This window comes from Balaenoptera musculus, chromosome 2 (assembly GCF_009873245.2).
Source record: "Balaenoptera musculus isolate JJ_BM4_2016_0621 chromosome 2, mBalMus1.pri.v3, whole genome shotgun sequence".
Taxonomy (NCBI): Eukaryota; Metazoa; Chordata; class Mammalia; order Artiodactyla; family Balaenopteridae; genus Balaenoptera; species Balaenoptera musculus.
Genome location: NC_045786.1, coordinates 1,931,266 through 1,954,584, shown reverse-complemented (window position 1 = coordinate 1,954,584; position 23,319 = coordinate 1,931,266). Strand labels below are relative to the sequence as shown.

The 23,319-nt window shown below is 39.1% G+C and overlaps 1 long non-coding RNA gene across 1 annotated transcript in view; it reads right to left on the bottom strand.

Annotated features, from left to right (window-relative positions):
• Positions 1–23,319, bottom strand: part of LOC118891046 — a 98,346-nt gene that overhangs the window by 31,226 nt on the left and 43,801 nt on the right. The window contains exon 3 of the long non-coding RNA XR_005018880.1: positions 6,005–6,104. This is a non-coding gene — a long non-coding RNA (uncharacterized LOC118891046). The remainder of the gene's footprint in view (positions 1–6,004; positions 6,105–23,319) is intronic.

Here is a 23,319-nt window from a genome sequence, read left to right as displayed (position 1 = left end):
TGACCACCAGGTTTGGAGGAGGGCTTCCATTTGGAAGGTGCCTGTACCTCTGAGAAGGAGGCCTGGCCACATGGCTTGGATCTCTGGGTGGAGGCACAACCCCGTGGGTACTCAGACCACTGGGGCAGCTGGGAGTGTGCCCCAAAGGTGCTCGGGTGCCCCCAGGGGCTTGGGCCAGGGCGGGAGAGAGTACAGTCCAGCGGCATTCTGGCTGCTGCTGGCACGCCTGAGCATGGTTGGTGCCGGCAGCAGGACTGGGTAGGCAGCTGGAACCTTCTCTCTGCTGCTGTGGGAGCAACGCTGATGGGACCTGGGAACTAGGAACGAAGCCCCTCTCACCCTCCTCCCACCTGCCAGTCTGCCCTAAATGCCCCCCCATCACCACAACCCAACAGGAAACCAGTTGCCAAGGGAGATGGAGAAACGGAGTTTGGGGAGCTCCAGCCCCCATTTAGAGGGGTGGGCTCGGAGCTGAGGGACAGCAGGTTCACCCCCGAGGCAAGAGAACAGAGGATTTGGAGCCAGAAAACCTGGGTTCTGGCATCAGTTCTGCCAGAACGAATGGCCTTCGAGAGGTTGCCTAACCTCCCGTATCTCAATTTCTTCATTTAGAAAAGGTGGGTGATATCACTGACCTCAGAAGGCTGTTGTGAAGATGAACAGAGTTAATATACGTACAAGCACTCTGTAAACTCTATGTCAGCGGTCCCCCGATTTTTTGGCACCAGGGACCGGTTTGGTGGAAGACAATTTTTCCACGGACGGGGGAGATGGCTCAGGCGGTCACGTGAGCGATGGGGAGCAACGGGGCAGCGGCAGATGAGGCTCTGCTCACTCGCCTACCGCTCACCTCCTGCTGTGCCGCTCCATTCACTGCGGGGTTTGGGGACCTGTGCTCTACGTGCCATTTTAATGCAGGTATTATTGTGACAGTCAATCTTGTTGAAAAGCCACACAGGGGAAGTATATTGGCCCTAAATTTGTGGCATCTGGTACAAGTTGCCAGTGGGGAGGACTCTGCGAGTGAAAGAGAAATCCAGGGACATGCAAGTCGTCATCCCAAAAGGTCAATCTAGAAAAAGCAGAGTTTCAAGTCTCAGAGCCTGACTCAGACATTGGGTCTGGGAGAAGCAACCAAGAGGGGCTTCAAGTTGGATGTCCAAGACCCAAGTCCATCCTGGGAACAAGTGGGGGATGGTGATGGGATATCCATGATGCAGGTGGGCACACCTGTGGGGAGGGAGGCTCAGGGAACTGCTGCTCAAGCAGAGGGTAGCTTCTTGGATGCTGGGAACAGACTTTGTGGAGTCCGGCAGGGCCAGGCAAGGGGGAACTGGGAGATGGACCAGCACCGACGGTGTTCTCCATGCTTGCCCTTCAGGGCTGTTGTCAGTGAATTTCTTTTGTGTTTTCACTGTTAGCCTTCAGCTTGTTTTCTTTCTAGGCACATTGTGGACATGAAGTCAGGCTCAACGTTCTTTTTATTTTCAAGGTATAATTGACATAACATTATATGAGTTTCAGTTGCACAACCTAATGCCTCCATATTTGGATACAGGGATTGCAAAAGGATTACCATACCATGTCTAGTTAACACCCATCATCACACAGAGTTACAATTCTTGTTCTTGTGATGAGAACTTTTAAGATGTACTTTCTTAGCAACATTCAAATGTGCAATACAGTATTATTAACTATAGCCTCCATGCTGTACGTCTCATCCCCAGGACTTATTTATTGTACAACCAGAAGTTTGTACTTTTGACCCCCTTTGCCCATTTTGCCCACCCTCCACCACACCCCCATGCCAATCTGTTCTCTGAATCTATGAGCTTATGTGTTTTTTTGTTGTTGTTTGCTTTCCACACATAAATGAGATCGTATGGTATTTGTCTTTGTCTGACTTATTTCACTCAGCGTAATGCCCTCAAGGTCCATCCATGTTGCTGCAAATGGCAATATTTCCTTCTTTTTATGGCTCAATAATATTCCTGTGTGTGTGTGTGTGTGTGTGTGTGTGTATCAATCATATCTTCTTTATCCATTTATCCATTGATGGACACTTAGGTTGTTTCCTAAGTGTCTTCACTTATCTTGGCTTGTCTTGACTTGTAAATAATGCTGCAATGAACATGGGAGTGCAGATATCTTGTAGAATTAGTGTTTGTGTGTACATGCATGTCTGTTTAATGAATACCCAGAAGTGGAATTGCTGGATCACATGGTAGTTCTATTTTTAATTTTTTGAGGAACCTCTAAACTGTTTTCCATAGGGGCTGCACCAATTTACATTTCTACCAACAGCACACAAAAGTTTGCTTTTTTCCACATCCTCACCAAACACATGGTATTTCTTGTCATTTTTATAATAGCCATTCTAACAGGTGTGAGGTGATATCTCATTGTGGTTTTGATTTGCCTTTCCCTGATTATCAGTGATGTTGAGCACATTTTCATGTACCTGTTGACCATCTGTATGTCTTCTTTGGAAAAATGTCTATTCAGATCTTCTGCCATTTTTTAATTGGATTTGTCTGTTTTTGTTTTTGTTTTTTTCTTCTGCTATTGAGTTGTATAACTTCTTCATATATTTTATATATTAACCCCTTATCAGATATGTGATTTGCAAATATTTTCTCACATTCGGTAGGTTGCCTTTTCATTATGTTGATGGTTTCCTTTGCTGTGCAGAAGCTTTTTAGTTTGACATAGTCCCACTTGTTTATTTTTGCTTTTGTTGCCTTTGCTTTGGTGTCACATCCAAAAAATCATTACCAAGACCGATGTCAAGGTGCTTACTGCATATGTTTTCTTCTAGGAGTTTTATGGTTTCAGGTCTTACATTCAAGTCTTTAATACATTTTGAGTCAGTTTTGGTGTATGGTGTAAGATAGTGGTCCAGTTTCATTATTTTGCATGTGGCTGTCCAGTTTTCCCAAAACCATTTATTGAAGAGACTGTCCTTCTGCATTGTACATTTTGTCTCCTTTTTGTCTCCTTTGTCATAAATTAATTGACCATGTGTGCGTTTATTTCTGGGTTCAGTATTCTGTCCCATTGATCTATGTGTCTATTTTTATGTCAATGCTATACTGTATTGATTACTATAGCTTTGTAATGTAGTATGAAATCAGGGAGTGTGATGACTCCAGCTTTGTTCTTCTTTCTCAGATTGCTTTGGCTATTTAGGGTCTTTTGTGGTTATAGACAAATTTTAGGATTGTTTGTTCTACTTTTGTGAAAATCGCCATTGGAATTTTGATATGGATGGCACTGAATCTGTAGATTGCTTTGAGTGGTATGGACATTTTAACAATATTAATTCTTCCAATCCATTAGCATGATATCTTTCCATTAATTTGTATCTTCTTCAATGTCTTTCATATAGTTTTTCTTTCTTAGTTTTCAGTGTACAGGTCTTTCACCTCCTTGGTTAAATTTATACTGAGCTATTTTATTCTTTTTGATGCAACTGTGAATGGGATTGTTTTCTTCAGACTGAAGTTCTTGACAGAAAAAAGATTGGGATAAAAATCTTTTTAAGTCCCTTTTCTACCAAATGTGCATTTTTGATCATTTATAAACATAGACTTGAACAGAAAGTACATTCTGTATGAAAAAAATATTTCTGTAGAGGTTCCTTGAAATTATTCAATAGGAAGACTCTGGCCTACTATCTGGAAGGTGAGTGCTGGATGCAATAATTCCCGAAGGTTCCTTCCTGATCTGGAATGGAAACGATGCACTCCCAGTAATCTCCAGAGAAGAAATCTCCACCTGCACTCAGAGAGATTTCCTTTTCCAGTCAACACAGCCCTAGAGACTGTGTTGACTGAAAAGTCACCTCCAATAACCTACCTCCACACACTTGAAGCGAACAGCTGATCTGCTTACCTAACCCACACATGCTCCCTGCACGTGTTGTACCAGTCCTTTGACTGGTGATTTGGGTTGGCTTAGCCCTTCTACCAAACTGCTTGCTATAAAGCTGTCCTTATAACTTACACCACGGCAGCAGATGCCAACTAAAAAATAGGTTAATGGCTTCAGATGGCTCCTAGTCTGTGCTGCTGACAGAAAGAGTAAAGATCTCTTCCAGATCCCCAACAGAGAGCATGTATTTTATCAGGCCAGCTGGAAATTTAGTTCCACCACATTATCTCTTTAAGAGAATGAAGGAATTTTTAAGACAGGCACTGGTCACAGGCCACGTCTTTTCCTAACCAAGACTAACATCCACTATTTTTAGTTAGAAACCCTAAGCTCAGATGACAGTGCTCCAGGTAGAAGAAAACTGCATGAGTGCAGGCACAGAAGTTGGAAAGAATGGTGGAGGGAACTTGTTTAAGATCATAGACTGACTGTATTCACTTGCTGTCTCTTCCCAAAATCCCATTGAAATGATAAGAAATGACACTTTTAAAGAAGAATAAACCCATTACAATGTTGGGAAACAAGAAAGGATGTCATAGACAGACCAGAGTTTATCATAAGGTTTTTAAAAAAAAAATTCCATTGTAATTCACACTAATTATAATAAGTGAAATGATACACAGATATTTAAAGAAAAAAGTTAATCTCCCACCTACCTCTCTAAGACAACCAACGTTTACAACCTGATGTGTACCTTTCCTGCTCTAACTCTCTTTTCCATATATACACATAGACACATACATATGTAGATAGATGATAGATAGACGATAGATAGATAGATGATAGACAGATAGATAGATAGATAGATAGGTAGGTATTTAGATAAGAGAGGGTATGTTTTGTTTTGATACAAATATTGTCTTATACAAGGTGAATTTATACTATACTTTTATTCTACAACTTTTTTCATACTTAACAATATACCATGCATATCCCTTCAATTCAATGCAGACAGATCTAACTCATTCTTTGTAGTTGCTGTATGGTAGTCCGAGGCATGGATGTGCCATAATTTCTTCATCACATTTTCTTGTTGGTGTTTCCAATTTTTTATCACAATAAACAATGAAACAATAAACATCCTTATACTTTCATTCTTATGTGTTAATATATTTATTTTGTAGTATAAGTTTGTAAAGATGAACTTGCTAGGTGAAAATGTATGCATATGCTTTATCTCTATTTATAATTTATGTGTTTGCTATACTACTTGACAATCCTCCCCTGAATATCACGACAATTCACCCCTAAATATTTTAGCATGCCTCTCTAGGAGTAGAGGGTATCTTCTAGATAGCTACAAAACCACTGTCCTACCTAAGATAATTAAGAATAATTTCATAATATCAGCTAATATTCAGTCCACATTCAAATGTCCCCTCAGCTGTCCTAAGAATATCTTTTATACTTTCTTTCTTAGCCAGAAGTCAATCTGAGCTAATGTACTGCATTTAGTTTCTGTATCTCTTTGGTCTCTTTTAGTGAAGAAGAGTCTGTCACTTTTTTCTTGAGGCATTGGTGTTTAAGGTGTCTGGCTAAGTTATCTTGTAGAGTGTCTCACATCCTGGATTTCTGATTATTTCCCTCCACAGTATTATTTAACTTTCCCTCTATTTCTGGTATTTCTTAAACTGGAAGTTAGGTCTAGAGGCTTGGCTAGATTCAGGTTACACATTTCTGGCAAGAAAAACAAGAACAAATGTATATCATATGTGATGTTGTATAACAAATATATATTTTAACTTTAATAAATTTTGTCAGATTACATCTCCCAAAGATTGTAGCACTGTACACTCCCACTAGCAATGGCTGCCCTTGCATTTTAGCTGCTCTAAATATTATTGCTTTTTTAATGTTTGCAAATCTGATGGATTTTTCAAATGGTATATCTTTGGTTTAATTTGCATTTTCTTGACTGCTAGGGAGGTTAAAATTTTAGTCATATGTTCAGTGGATATTGTGCCATTCCCTCCTGTGAAATTTATGTTCATATCCTGTATTTGTTAGGGTAATGCTAGCCTTAATAAAAAAGAAACCTCAGAGTTTCAGAAGCATAAGATAATACACTTACTTCTCATTCATGTAACTGTCCAGTGAGTTTGGTAGGCAGCTTTCCAGATGATTCAGGGATGTGGACTTCTTCCATCTTCTGGCGCCACCATTCCTTAGAGCTGTAGGAAGAGAGGATGGAAAATTGATGCCTTTCCTTAACCTCCTTGACCCTAGCAATGACACAATCACTTTCATCAGTGAGAACTAGTCACATGATGTCATTGGATGCAAGTGGGGAGGGGCTAGGAAAACTGGTTCCTGATTGGACAGCTGCTTTCCAGAAACAACTCTAAACTATAACCTGAGAATATGTGGCCATCTCTGTTGGGTTGTTTGTCTTTTTCTTTTTTATTTGTATGATTTCTCTATATAGAAGGGATTACTGTATATATGTTTATATATTACACATTATCACCATATGTGTATATTATATTTTCCCTGGTATATTAGTAATTGTCTTTGGATTCTACTCAGTGTGTCTTTGGAATCTATTTAGTGTGTATTTTGCTTTATAATTATTTTTAAAAATATACAAACAGCTCATGCAGCTCAATATCAAAAAAACAAACAACCCAATCCAAAAATGGGCAGAAGACCTAAACAGACGTTTCTTCAAAGAAGATGTACAGATTGCCAACAAACACATGAAAAGATGCTCAACATCACTAATCGTTAGAGAAATGCAAATCAAAACTACAGTGAGGTATCACCTCACACTGGTCAGAAGGGCCATCATCAAAAAGTCTACAAACAATAAGTGCTGGAGAGGGTGTGGAGAAAAGGGAACCCTCCTACACTGTTGGTGGGAATGTAAATTGGTACAGCCACTATGGAGAACAGTATGGAGGTTCCTTAAAAAACTAAAAATAGAGCTATAATATGATCCAGCAATCCCACTCCTGGGCATATATCTGGAGAAAACCATAATTCAAAAAGATACATGCACCCCAAAGTTCACTGTAGCACTATTTACAATAGCCAGAACATGGAAGCAACCTAAATGTCCATCATCAGAGGAATAGATAAAGAAGATGTGGTACATATATACAATGGAATATTACTCAGCCATAAAAATGAATGAAATAATGCCATTTGCAGCAACATGGATGGACCTAAAGATTATCATACTGAGTGAAGTAAGTCAGACACAGAAAGACAAATATCATATAATATCATTTATATGTGGAATCTAAAAAAATGGTACAAATGAACCTATTTACAAAACAGAAATAGGGTGATAGATGTAGAAAACAAAATTATGGTTATCAAGGGGGAAGGGAGGATGGATAAATTGGAAGATTGGGATTGACATATATACACTACTATATATAAAATAGATAACTAATAAGAACCTACTGTATATACAGGGAACTCTACTCAATACTCTGCAATGACCTACATGGGAATAGAATCTAAAAAAGAGTGGATATATGTATATGTATAAGTGATTCACTTTGCTGTACAGCAGAAACTAACACAACATTGTAAATCAACTATACTCCAATAAAAATTTAAAATAAATAAATAAAAAGATACATCTCAAAAAATTGTATGTAGTCAAGTATATACGTATTTACATTCATGTATGTATAATTATATAATTATAGGTATTTTCTATCATGTTATATATATATTTTTCATTCATTGCTTCAGTATTTACTGTCTTACTAAGAATATGGCTTACTTTCTAATATGGCTTGGAATCCCATCTTTGTGTATATTGTTTCCATATATTCATAAATCCAATATCAAACTCTATTTTCTTCCACTATTTTTAGACATGTATTCTTATATATGAACTATGTAATAATTTTATTTATTTCCAAAAATTGGAGAATCCATTGAAATTACATTAAAATAACTTGGAATGACAGATCATTTTTTTGTAATTATATCTTCCCATCTAAGAATATGAACTGTCTCTCTATTTATTCAGGCTTTGTTTCATGTTCTTCAATAATATCTAACAGTTATATTCATAAGCATGCTGAGCCTTTTAAAAATTTATTTCTAAATATGTTATAGTTTTTTCTATATATAGATGGTATTTATAAAAAAATTTAACTTCCAGCTTTTTATTGTTATCATAAAGAAAAGGTTTTGATTTTGTAAACTTATATTGTATCTGGTTATATTATAAAATTCTTTTATTAATTCTAATATTAAGACTTCTTTAATTTTCTGGATCTACAGACCTATCATCTGAAATAAAAGTACAGTTGTTTCTTTTGCCTACACAACCATGGGGTCGGCCGTGCCCCTCCCCCTTCCAGTATATTCCCAATCACAAGTGACTAGGGCAATTTCTCCTGTGATAAAACTCAAGAATGAATCTGTAAACAGAGTAAGCATCTTTTTTGGAAAAGAAGGAAGTTTCCAGCATGGACAATACGGTCATAGAGTGAAGGCTAGTAGGGACCAGTTAGAAAACAAGGAGGCCAGGAGAGGTGGAATGACATCTTTAAAGACTGGAAGAGAAAAAGATGTCAACATTGAATTCTTTATCAAACTCAAGTATTCTTCAAGAATGAAGGCAAAATAAAGACACTTCAGATTAAAAAAAAGAAAAGGAGAGTGAGAGAGAATTTTTTTGTCAGCAGACCTGGACGACAGTAAATGCTAAAGTAAGTTCTTTAGGATGAAAGGAAATGATAACAAATGGAAATCTGCATCTACAGTGGAGGAGACTGGAAATGGTAAATATGTTAAATAAACATAAGGCTAGTTTTCCCTCTTAATTTCATAAAAATGTATATGATTGTTCAAAGCAAAAAGAAAAACGTATTTTGGAGTGCATAAAGTATACAGACATATTACATATAACAACTGTAGCATAACAGATGGGGCTGGAAAGTAGGCTTCACACTTGCAAAGTTCTTACATTTTATGTGAATTGGTACAACATTAACTCTCAATAGACCATAGAAAGTAAATGACCTATACTATAATCCCAACATAAACTCCTAAAAAGTAAATCAGAAAGCAGGGTTCTTTGTACAACCTTGAAGGGTATAGGGGAGATAGACCATATTTCTCCTTCCCATAACCTTCATCCACTAATGTTGGGCTTGACCATGTGACTTTCTTTGGCCAATGGAATCAGAGCAGAAGAACTAGTTCTGAACTTAGACCTTAAGACACATCACACTTCCGCTTACTCCTCTGGAAGTTTCTGACGTTCACTCTGAGAATAGCATGCTCCAGTCTGCTACAGCCCCTCCAAAAGAATGAAACGTGGTTGATCCTCAGCCTGAAAGATCTCTGCCCCAGTCCCCCAACATACACATGAGTGAGAAACAAATACTTGTTGTTTTAGGACACTGAGGTTTTATGGTTGTTTGTTATGCAGCAAAAATTGACTCCAGTACAGTAGAACTTGGAAATGGGAACAGAAGTAAGTAATAAATACAACTGATACCGCAAACATACAAAGAATTACAAGAGACTACTACGAACAGTTATAAGCCAACAAATTGGATAACCTAGAAGAAATTGGTAAAATCATAGAAACATACAACTTAACAAGAATGAATCATGACGAAATAGAAAATATAACCAGAACAATAATGAGTAAGGAGACTGAATGAGTCATCAAAAACCTCCCAACAAAGAAAAGTCTTGGACCAGATGGTTTCACCAGTGAATTTTACCGAACATTTAAATAAAAATTAATACCAATTCTTCTCAAACTCTTTCAAAAAGCTGAAGAAGAAGGAACACTTCCTAACTCATCTTATGAGGCCACCATTACCCTGATACCAAAGCCAGACATGGACACTGAAGACAAGAAAATTACAGATCAGTATCCCTAATGAGCATAGATGCAAAAATCCTCAGCAAAATACTCCAAACAAAATTCAACAACATATTAAAAGGATCATACACCATGATCAAGTGAGATTTGTCCCTGAGATTCAAGTATGTTTTGACATATGAAAAATCAATAAATGTGATGCACCACATTCATGGAAAGAAGGATAAAAAACAAACACAACATCGAAGTGGGCAGTTGGTACCAGGAACCTAGATGACCACTCTTAGCTGATTTGTCCCAGATTTGAAGTCATGAAAGAGGATGACATCACCAAGGGACAAATGAGTGTAACAAGAGAAAAAGATCAAAAAGAGAATCTTGAAAAATGTCATTTCCATTTATGTCATCTTAACAAGAGGGGAATAATTAAACTCCCCCTGCAAAAAAAAGAAAGAAAAGAAAAGAAAACCAGGACAGCACTCAGGTGCAGAAACCAAAGGAGGTAGGGTGTCAAAATGCTGCTGAAGAGACTGGATGGAAAAGCGTCCAGTGGGTTTGGTAACTGGAGGCCACTCTTAACTGACTGTTAAGTCAAGGGACAGGTAAGGAAACGAGATGACGAAGAGCAGAGCAAAGTGCACCTGGGGAAACATCTAGGGCAGCATGTGAGACCGTGGAAGCCAGTGAAGGGCAGGTACAGGACAGGTGTCGAGAGTAGAAGCTGATCTAGGAAAGGTTTTGTTGAGGATGGGGAGACTGGAGCCACTTGTAGACAAGAGGAAAGCCACTGGAGAGAGCAGCTATGAAAAAGAACAAGATGGGAAGAAGGAGCTGATGAAGCGAAAGGGTCAAAAAATCAGAAAGGGATGGAAATGAGAGCCAGGTGCAGCCTTAACAGCCTTGGAAAGGGAGCCACTAGTAACTGCAGTTTGTCCTGTCCACACTTCACAGTGTAGCCTCAAGAGCGGGGACAACCTCCCCCCAGACCCCCAGCTTCCCTGGCTCTAGTGTCTAGCCTTATAGCTGGAACAAAGGAGGGAAGCTATTGTGAAAGCCCTGATAACAGTGATGGTATCTGTTCCTACCCTCCAGACATTCTGTTCATTTCAACACGATCTTTGAGCAGAACATGGGACAGGTATTATTGTTCTCACCAGAAATGGGAGCGCAGAGTTGGATGCCGAAATCAAAGTCACACAGCCAGGGAGAGGTGGCCGTGCTTCCTGTTTGTCCCCTGGATAGCTCCACATTGCTCTGCAAAACCTCAATATTCACCGAACATCCACCCCACACTCAAACTAGAGAAAGCTTTCACAGAATGCTAACAGTTCCAACAAAAATACTTGAACTTTCTTCAGTTCCTTTCATCTGACCCCAATATCTTTCCTTGAATATAGTGGCTCCATTGAATCCAGTGGCTCCAAGGAGCATGGAGAAAGGGAACAGATGGACGATGAGATAAAGGAGTTTGAATTTGCCTCAAGATAATAAAATCTTGAGGTATCCAAGCTTTCCATCTGTGTAAAAAACTGCCAATAATCTTCCTAAATATTAGGAATTGCACTTAAATAGCCATTCCTCTGGATGGTGATAACAGTAAGGGTTTACTCTGGACCAGGCACTGTTTCAATCACTTTACATGTATTATCTCATTTAAGCCTAACAAGAGTTCTGTGAGGGAGCTAGAACCACCTTCCTCCTCATTTACAGATGAGGAAACGCTGGCTTGGAGTAAGTGAGAGACTGGCCAAGCTCGTAAGAAGTGAGATGGGGATTTGGACTCTGGACTTTCATGGCAGAGCCTGCATCTCGGCCACCATATGAGGCCATCTCTCAGGGATATGTACACGTCACTTTTCTTCATTATACTGGAAAAACACAAAACTCAATTTGAATTTTATAAAGCCATCTTTACGTATGGGTTAGGAGCTACTTGTGGTATAAACGAGCTGTTATCACGTCTTTTCTACTCAGTGAAGAATAGCGTAGATAAGTAAGCCACTGAGGTTAAAAACACTAACTCAGGGGTTTACCTGGCACGCCACCACCATTCTTGTCCTCAGTCTGTATGAAGGCAACTAAGAAGAGGCACGAAACTTGTAAGTGGGAGAAACAGCATGCAGTAGCAACTCCATGTGCCTGTCACTACCAGCTCTTGGTCACTGCACAAGGCAGTGAATTCTCAGGCCTCAGAGCAATGTGAGTCTTTAGAGAAGCACACTCTCACAGTGAGGCCTCCAGAACCCTTGCAACACACTCACTTGGAGTACTTGCTTAAAACGCAGATTCCTGGAGCCTGCCTAGGCCTACGGTCTGATTCATTTACATGTGGGCGGGGAAGGGAACGCAATCAGAGAACATGAACCTCTGCGGGCCAGGTGGTCCTTAGGCACCCAGCGTTTGGGATCCACTACACCACAGGTTTGTCCTGAGCATGTCACGACTGAAGAGACATTGAGGTCAGTGTCACAAAAGTCAATGTCAGAATGAACAAAAATGGGGGGGGTGGGGGGGAGTAGGACTCTTGGGCGGAAGTGCATGTTTGCTAGTTTCTCATCTTGTCCTGGCAGCCTAAAGTGGGTAAAGACAAAATACCAGCTGAAGTTTACTATTTCTAGCAAAAAGGGGCCCCCAAAATGAGAGAAAAAAAAAAAAGTATATAATGACCAGGCATGAGAGTTAAAAGAAGGGGGAGGGGAACAATGGGTTGTAAAAGTAGAATATAATAGATATTGACAGTGAGAACATTATAAAATCAATATATAAGGGGTTAAACAGACTAAAGCATTATAAGGGGAACCAATAGGAAAAATGAAAACACATCTATAAACTTTCCAAATTACTAGGAGAATAAAACATAACATAAAATAATACAAAGAAATAACATAAAACAATATAAAAAAAGAAAGAAAACATAAAGCTGAAGTACAGAAGCAGAAGATGAAAAATTAAGACCAGATATATCTATTATAAGAATAAGCATAAATAGTGTTTTTCTAACCTAGAAAAACACTCCCAGATTAGGTTAAAACAGCTAACTTGACTATATAGTACACAAAAGAGCAGTATCTAAAATAAATTGAACCAGAAATATTAAAAATAAAAAGAGGGACAGATATACTGGGTCAATGCTAACAAAAGCAAGTGGAGATTTTAACTTTAATAGGAGATGAGGTTGAAGTCAAGACAGAAAGCATTAAATGAAACCAAGGGAGCAATTTATAATGATTAAGGGAATGATTCAAAATGAGGATATAATTGCCCATTCTTTATGTACAAAATGACAACAGAACAATAATAACAAAAAAGACAGCAAAACAAAAAATGCAACAAAGACATTTTACATGTAACTAGAACAATCATGGAAAAATAAACAAAAAATACAATAATAGTAGGAGAATTTAAATAATTCCTTTCAGTCCTGGCAGCTCTAAAGGACAAAAAGGTGAGGATCCAAAGCCAATTAACAGTAAGGTTGAACACACACACACACACACACACACACATTTATACATATATATATATACATTTATATAAATTATATTTATATATACAAATATATGACTTTGTACCCTGAAAACAGAGAATCACTATATTTCTAAGCACTGATAGAATGAAAATGGACCTCATTATCTTCAATGCTATAAAATTAGAAATGAAGTAAAAAAAAAAAAATAGAGGCACACTCATAAAAATCTCCTAGCCACCTGTTAATTGTTTATCTTATTTAAACAACTTTTGTAGAAATCATGACTAAAATGACAGAGGTTAAAGGAAATAATTACAACAAAAATAGTAGGGCAAGATAGTACATCAGATTACTTGGAAACAAATACACACACACACACACCTAGTAATAATCGATTAAATGTATTTTTTTGAGCTATGAAGCTAAGTGCACAAAATTAAGGTAAATTCCCAGAGCCTGAACTGAAGAAGGCACTATCATAGCAGTGAATACAATGGCAAGAGGTGGAAGGTAGAGCATAGGATTTTAGACTCAGTAATCAAGGGATCCCACAAATAAGGTGAGGAGTTGGAAATAACACTTCCACATAAAATTGGAATTCTTAAGGGCTACAGAAAGTCTGAAAAAATTGGTCCACAAACACAGGTAAACAACAAGGATGTTTGTCTGTCTTAGCTTGGGGACTGGGTAGAAAAATAATGTTTCTCTAAGATTTTATAAACCATAAGCCTGCTCACATGCAGATTTGAGATTTGAAACAATAGCACCCTCATAGTCTGTAATGTTTAAGATTAGAAATTAACATAAAATGTTACTTTGGGACATTGATAAGCTCCAAAGCATCTGGCAGAAAGAAATATCTTCTCTCTCAAGGAAGAAGCTCTCAAGCCAGGCAATATGTGACTCCCACACATAAAGACCTCCTAAATTCTCACTAAGTTCCATAATATAAATTGAAAATAAAACAAATTCAACAAGAGGGAAAATATATGTGACTTACAAAGGAATAATAATTTGGCTAAAATTACTCTTCTCAATGGCAGTTATATATCTCAGACGTGCTGAGGGTAAATAACTGTCAACCTAGAATTCTATACCTAGTTAAACTATCATACAAGAGTGAAGTTAAAGATATTTCCACATAGAAAGAGACCAAGAGAGTCAATGACTAACAGATCCTTCAAAAAGAGGAAGGAGTGAGACAATGACGTCCTCCCCACATGGGCTCTGAATACACCTCTACACACAGGGGATTAGCAACAGAAGGCTGACCCACCAAATCTCTCTTAAGTACTTTTTATTAAGTATTATGAAGTACTTATTAAGTATCACGTGCCTATCTTCATCCTTTATGAAGATGCAGCTTGGATACAAACTGGGTAAGGAATAAAAATAGTCTCCCACTGAATTTTCCATTTTCTGGAGAAAATAACACACACACACTAAAACATAAACCAAAGGCTAGGGCAATGGTTCTCAAACATGGCTGCACATTAGGAATACCTGAGAAGCTTTAGAAGCCTCCTGATGCCTGCCTGACCCCAGAGATTCTGATTTAATCAATCTGAGGTATTTGAATTTGTGTGTGTGTGCATGTGTGTGCACACACTGTATCTTATGGAAATATAAGATATCTTTATCTTAGAGAGAAAGAGTCACAGATAATTAGCTAAATTACACACAGAATCCTGACCTACAGAAACTTGAGTTAATACATGTTTATTATTTTAATCCACTCTGTTTTGGGGTTATTTGTTACACAGCAATAGATAACTAACATACTGAGTATTTGTAATACAAGGTTCTTGGCTTTATGTAAGACTTTGGCTTAAAGAGAGTTTGGCTTCTCTGAAACCTTTGTCCGTACTTGACCATACTTAACATACAAAGGAAAGATCAGTGACTTCCTGGGAAGTCTCTCTCTGAGCCCCAGCTCCATGGCTGGTTGACCAGGCATTTCTGGTTTTACCACCTTCAGTTTTGTCATCTTTTAAAAAGGCATAATAATTCCTGCCCTACTTTTCATAGTTACCATAGCCACCAGTTGAGATCATACAGGGGAAAACACTTCCAACAAGTGAAGTACCATACAAACATGAAATGGATAGTTTTAAAAAGCCAGACCCAGCCCTACTGTCATTTTCTGTCTGTTCCTTTAAATAATGCATCCCTTGTACAATCTCAACTGGGCTCTCATATTTAGCCCGAGAAATATGACTGATTGCAACTGTGTACCACCTGGCCAGGCTAAAAGCAAAATTGAGATGCTACAGATAGGCTGAGTGTTTTCAGTCCTTCCCTCCTCTAGGGACTTGGCTGTCAGACTACATCCTGGCATGTGGAGATGAGCACTTCCTCCCGTGAATCGGGGTGGGGTTGAGGTGGAGGTCTTTCCTGGCGTTACTAGTACAACTGAAGCCTCTTCTCTGTTAAGTAGACAAAGAAAGTACCTCATGACTTCCTGTGTTCTATTCTCCAGGGTCTCATCCTTGTCAGGAAATACTGAATTTAGAGAGGAAATGTGTTTGCTAAAATAGAAATAATAATTAAATCATGTAAATCAAAATAACAAGATATATATGGGGTTTAAAAAAAACTGAAGAAAATTCCAGTGAACCAAATCTAAATATAATCATATGAATATCTGACTAAGGTCAGTTTATTAACAAGAAGCTATCAAACAACCTGTGTCCAGATATTTCTGTGCTACTTAAGCGCTGCTCTACATTTTGTGAAATGTCTACAAGTGGACTTGTGATACTTTACTGATCAAGAATAGAGATGGTTCTATTAGAAAAGGATCCCAGTAAGTATCAATAGTATGTAGTGTATTTGCAAAAAGAAACACAAGAATGATAAATTTGATGAGTGGGTAGAAACAGGAAGGGAGATAGGGGTGGAAGTGAGATATCTTGGAGTATACTTCTTTATATCTTTTTGATTTTGAACCATATAAACATTTTATATATTCAAAAAACCCCAAAATTAAATCCAAATGGATTTTTTAAACTCTAAAACTGAATACAAACAGAAGCAAATAAACTTAAATATATATCAAGTTGATAAAATAGCCACACTTGGAAAAATAACTATTTCAAGTAACTTGATTTTAAGGAGCTTCTAATTCTGACTAATCCAAGTCACTTTTATCTCTAACATCTGTAATGGAATACATTCTAAGGTCAAAAAGAATGGCAAAGAAAGCTGAAACTTACTAGGTTTGTGGATAGTTATAATACTGGTATTTGTGATGATTAATTTTATGTGTCACCTTCACTGGTGAGTTTTTGAGAATGTTTTTGGATGAGATTAACATTTGATTGGTAGACTGAGCAAAGCAGACGGCTTTCCCCAATGTGGGTGTGCCTCATTCAATCCATCAAGGGCCTGAACAGAACAAAACGACTGATTCTTTCTCAAGTAGGAGGGAACTCCTCTTGCCTGGTGGTCTACAAGCGGGGACATGATTTTTTCCCTGCCTGTGGGCTCAAACTGAAGCACTGACTCTTCCTGGGTCTCAGGCCGGCCAGCCTTTGAACAGAAACTACACCATTGGCTGTCTGTGGGTCTCCTGCTTGTCAACTCACCCTGCAGATCCTGGAACTTAGCTGCTTCCATAGTCATGTGAGCCAATTCCTTATAGCAAATCTCATACAGAGAAAGAGAGAGAGAAAGAGAAAGAAATATATATATATATATATGCCTCCTACTGGTTCTGTTTCTCTAGAGGAACCCTGACCAATACAGTATTACAATTCTAAAACAATTTTATTTTTATTCTGGATAAGGCAAAAGGTAAATATATTAATCTTCTTAACAAACAAAAGTTTCTCTGTAAGAAAAAAAGGAGATGAAAATATAAAGGATAAGGAAAAGCCTCATACTATGACATTTGTGTGGGAAATTCATTAAGAACTCATGATTATTTTGAAAATATATCTGCCAGCTTTGTTCAGTGAAATGGTTAGTAGCCATGAGCACACATGGCACCCAGATTTTGGTTTCTAAATGCTTCTCCCCATTACAAGGAACCAGGGTGTCCTGCAGAAACGGCTGATTCCAGATCTGGGTCAGAGAAAGCACGAGATGAGTGTGGGACAACTTGTGCTAGAAAACAAAGTGGTGATCAAAGACTCATGGGGTCACATAAATGGTTATGGGGCCCAAATAAAGGGGCTCCCACTGGTGAAATTCAGGACAACCTGGGCATTGGAAAAATGATGGTCATTGTTTATAACAAATTAAACTGCAAAAATCATGAATTTATAATGATATGCAAAGGGGGTATGGGGAGGGAGTGAGAGGGAGAGAGAGAGACGGAGGTGGAGAGAGAGAAAGCTCTTCTTTTACAGAATGCCAGCTAATAAATATAAAATAGACTGCACAATTAAAAAAAATCATCAACCTGCAGCCACAATATAATAACTCATACAGGCAGGGAACATCATGGATTCTTAAATTGTTGGACAAAATATTGCTAGTGACATTCTCTTCACACAATCCCAAAGTATTCACCACCCCCAATTATTTACCAATTTGAAAAAGAAAATCTATCTATATAGTGGAGGGGTCTGGTGGTCACAACCTTAGCCAAAAAAATGAAATTTCATCACAAATATTAGGACAATCTAACATCCTGTGCCTCTTATAATGAAATACAAGTTCTCAACACCACCTGTGTAACATTCTTCAGAGAATTATTTAACCGTAATCTAACTATACATTTCGTCTTTACTCCAAGTTATGGCAAAAACACAGGCACTACCAAAAACAAAGCAAACACCACCATGAGGACACAGTCAGATCAGTCTACAAGGTAGAATGTTGTACAAGGCAGTGGGCCTGCACTCTTCAAAAAATACAATGTCACAAAGACATAAAAGCAAGTGGGCTGTTGTATCATAAAGAAACTTAAAAGGATCCTGAATTGAACAAAAGAGTATAGACTGTATATGAGATGATATAATGAAATATTGTTCATTTTGTCAGGTAAGATAATGACATCAGAGTTATGTAAGTGAATATTCTAATTCTAAGGAGATTCATGCCGAAGTATTTAGAGGTGAACCAGCGTGGTGACTACAATTTACTTTCAAATAGTTCAGCGAAAAAAGCTAATATATGTATATAAACCCAGAGAAAAAAGAGGTAGGGAGAGAGAGACAGAGCCCAAGAAAGCAAGCAAATGAGGCAGAATTGGTGAATCTAGTCCAAGAGTACATGGGTTTCATTTTTTTATTATTTCCATTTTTCTGTATGCTTGAAAATTTTCAAAATAAGAAGTTGAAGGGAAAGTATTGGTGATAATACCTTTGAAAAATACAATTAAGTTACTGCAGGAAAGAGAAAGGATTGATCTGTGTTTTTAGATAAGAATAGAAACTTCCCCCAGAGCTGGGGAGGAACACTGTGCCACGGTCAAGGTCAAGTTCACTCTGATTCTGAGCGTGCCTCATTAACTCAAAAGGGCAAACCTGACCTACATCCTCCCAAGCACTCGTTACAAAAGCAAGGAGCCCTTCTCCAGGGCAGCCAAGTGTCCATGGAGGCAAAGCTTGCAGGATGAGAGGACCTTTTCTTCAGAACAAAGAGCTGGGAGGCAGGTAAGTAGGACTTGCCTTTGAGAGACGGAGCAGGCGTATGTCAATGGCACAACCAGGACGAGAAGGCAGCAAAACGAGTGAAGGGATAGGAATCTGGGGCTGAGATATGGGCTCTGAGATGGAAGTTTAAAAGAATTTAATGCAAGAGAGTAATGCTTCCCAGTTTCCGGGAGAGTGCTTTGGCTTTTTTTGGCTATTGTTAAGGGAAGCCTTTCTGTGGCCTCTCATTTTACTTGCCTACACCACTTGCCCCCATGTACCCAGTTACCTGCCCGACCTCTGCCCACCTTACTCTCCCACAGCGCTCAGAGAAGCGCTAGCCGACTAGTGTCCTGGGACCCATTTGGGTCCTCCAGGCTCAGCCTCTCCCCAGGGAGCCTCTTCTGTTACCCGGGATTTGAAAGCACCACATGCGACCCTAAGAGAGTCCCAAATAGCCACAGAGAATCATGGTCTCACAGCATGGAATGGAATCACACATTTTTCAAGTTCCTGCTAAATTGACAATTTTTAGGACTTCCCTGGTGGCGCAGTGGTTAAGACTCTGTGCTCCCAATGCAGGGGGCCCGGGTTCGATCCCTGGTCAGGGAACAAGATCCCACATGCCTGCCGCAGCTAAGAGTTCGAATGCCACAACTAAGAGGTCACATGCTACAACTAAGGAGCCCACGTGCCGCAACTAAGACCCGGGGCAACCAAATAAATAAATAATTTTTTTTTTTTTTTTTTAAAGAATGGCTATTAAAAAAAAAAAGAAACAGGAGGCCACAGGAAACTGTAACACATTGCAGTGTCTCTCACCCCTCCTTCCCCCCCACCAAGGGGACAGCATAGAAGAACTCAGCGGTCCTGCAAACAAGACATTCCCTTTAAAAATAATAATAAAATTAAAAAATAATAAATTGACAATTTTTAACTTACTACAGGCAAAAACCTCAATAACTTTGAAAGGGTGTGGTCAAAGCTAGTTGCATTAAAATATATACATATGCTGGCTTTCCTCTTTTTTGGTGAGAGTCCCTAGATTTTTATTTCTGTGCAATGAAGGGTAGATAAGACTTGTCGATGCTGGTTGAAGGGCCCTCCAGAGCGGAGAACGGGCCAGGGCATGCTGATAACCTCATTTCTTCCCATGAAATTTGTTTAAAATATCTTCTATTGCAACTTCACATAAACTTATTTCCTTGAAAAATCAGATTATAGATGTATTGAGCTCAAGCATAAGATAGTTGCTGTTTTTTCCTTATTATCTATTTTATTTTTTTAATTAATTTTTATTGGAGTATAGTTGATTTACAATGTTGTATTAGTTTCAGGTATACAGCAAAGTGATTCAGTTATATATATACATATATCCACTTTTTTGGATTCTTTTCCCATATAGGTCATTACAGAATATCGAGTAGAGTTCCCTGGGCTATACAGCAGGTTCTTATTAGTTACCTATTTTATATGTAGTATTGTGCATATGTCAGTCCCAATCGAAGATAGTTGCTTTTGCATAACCCAACAAGTACCCATTTCCACAGAATGCCCAAGTGCCTGACGGCTACTAAATTCGTATACACTTAATACAACTGAAAACACTTCATGCGCCTTTTCATCCTGGGGACTCGGCTTTGCGGGATGGGTATTTGTTGGATGGTTCCACAAGCTGGCTAAATCTGCTTTCCTTTTCACACTGACTGCAAAGTTGTTCAGAGCCATATTTGAAACCCGCTTCTACCAGTGTGATCGAAATCTTACACCCTGCATTTGAGGCAATATTTTTACAGCCTCATGATGTGTTCCCTTATACTGGTTGCCTTGAATCCTTCTTGGCTGAGGAGGCACGTACGGGATGAGGAGAACGCTGGCTGAATCCAGACCCTAGCAGAGGCTGCTCAGGCTCCAGGAGGCTCTCAATTTGTAGTGGACCCCAAGATGCCTTGCCAATAATCAGGGATCATTTACCTAAGAGCACCAGGCCTGTAAGAACGGCAAATTCTTGGAGAGCAGCTCTCAGCTGGCAAAGCCTATACATGAAGCCGCCGTTTTGGTTTCGTAGGAAGCGCAAAGCGCATCAGGGAAGGAGGCGGTGCTGCAGCCCATCCCCCCACCCCCACAGGTGCACCTGCACACGTTTCCAGGATGTACAGACTAGGAAGCTGAAAGCAGTAGGAGCTCATCTTGCTGAACACTTGATACACACTCTGTAACAACCCTGCAATGGAACATTATTATCCTACTTACACAACAAGGAAACTGAGGCTCATAGAAAATGTTGCCCAAGGTCATGTAGCTGCAAGAAAATGGCAAAGCAGGATTTAAAACCCGGGTGGGCCTGATTCAAAGTCCTGGGTCATTGCAGCATGCCTGCAGGGCCAACTGCCTGCCCTCACCTCTGTTTCCCCAAATGCCACATGTGTGAATATCACGTCTTTGATCCCTGATGAGGCTACTACATGAAGTCTATAAAACATTGGAGGAAAAGAACCTTAAAAACATAAAGCCATGTGAAATGAGGCCAAAGAACTCCTGGATGACTGCCTGGTTTGATTTTGGGTCCCTGTGAAAATTAGGAACAGATCTTGCCCTCTGGCATCCACAGATGTCACAAAAAATTCATGGAACCTCTGGAGAAGTCCTGCAGACTTCTGTAGCCACAGCGTTTAAATGCTGCAGTGGGGCTCATCAGTGGGGTGGCCCCAGCACCAGCACCCTGCCCCATCAGCCCCGTCAACACACCCTGAGCACGGGCAGAAGCAGGGCATGGAGGGCCCTCTCCTCCTCCTCGGGAGCTGTGGTTCCCAGCCTGAGCTGCTGACACTGCACCAACCAGTGGCTGCAACACTCAGAGCTCCCTGGGGAACCCCAGTGAACCTGCTTCAGAGCTTGTGCTTTACATTTTTCAGATCCCTCAGAGCAGTCCCAGGAGGTGTGTCCTGAAACATTTATCATCCCCTCCAAAGAGAATTTGTATGCGCCTCATTTTTTAATAAAGTTCTAGTCCTTTCTTTTCGGTCCCTTTTCTTCTTCTATTCTGATATTACTGACACTGGTCTCTTTAAGTTCTTCTCTATGCCGTGCTCTCTCCCATCACCAGCCTTGGCACAGTTCTCTCTGCCTGGAACACTGGGATACCTGCATGCTCCCAGGCCCCTTCCCTGGTTTTGACTTCCAGGTAGTTCTAGTTTAGCTAAGTCATCACTTCTGAGAAGGCCTCTTGACTTCCCTAGAGAGTTGGGCCTCTGCTCTGGACCCCTGCTGTAGCACCCTGTGGTTCTTTAACTTTCATCCCTGTATAATTGTTATTGTCTATCTCTTCCATAAGACCGCAAGGTCCATGGAGGGCAGATGCCACAGCTTTACTGGTTGCTGCTAAAAGTTAAACAAATGCCTGGCACAGAGCAGATGCCCAATAAATGTCTAATGAATGAATGAATGAATCTCTTTTAAAGAATGAAGATCTAACTCAGACTAGTGCCATAACAATAATAACAAAATGTCCTCAGATTCATGTAGCTCTTTATAGTTTAAAAAGTGCTTTCAATAACTCTATGACAATAAATTTGATAACCTGAGTCAAATGGATCAATTCCTTGAAAGACATAAGTTGCCAAAACTCACCCAAGAAGAAATAGGCAATCTGAATAGACCCGTGTCTATTAAAGAAACGGAATCAATAATTCACAACCTTCCCAAACAGAAAGCACCAGGCCCAGGTGGATTGAATTCTACAAAACATTTAAGGAAGAAATCATACCAATTCTCTACAATCTCTTTCAGAGGATAGAAGTAGAGGAAATGCCTCCTAACTCATTCTATGAAGCTGGCATTACTCTAGTACCAAAATCAGATGAAGACATTATGAGGGAAGAAAACTACAAACCAATATCTTTCATGAACAGAGATGAAAAATTCTCAACAGAGTACTAGCAAATTGAGTTCAACAGTGTATAAAAATAATTGTACACCATGACCAAGTGGGATGTATCCAAGATATGCAAGGCTGATTCAACATTTGAAAATCGAATAGTGAATTCCAGCACATCAAAAGGCTAAAAAAGAAAAATTACATGATCATATCAATGGATGTAGAAAAAGCATTTGACAAAAATCCAACACCCATTCATGATTAAAACTCTCAGGAAACTAGGAATAGAGGGGAACTTCCTCAAACTGATAGAAGCCTACAAAAGCCCTACAGCTAACATCATACTTAATGATCAGGAACAAAAAGCTTTTCCTCTAAGATCAGGAACAAGCAAGGATTTCCCTCTTACCACACCTTTATGATATCATAGTGGACATCCTAGCTAATGCAGTAAGACAAGAAAAGGAAATAAAAGGCATACAGATTGGGAAGGAAGAAATAAAACTATTTTTGTTTGCACATAACATAATCATCCATCTGAAAAAATCAACAAAAAAACTTCTGAAACTAATAAGCAATTATAGCAAGGTTGCAGGATACATGATTAATATAAAAAAAGGCAATTTCTTTCCTATATGTCAGCAATAAATGA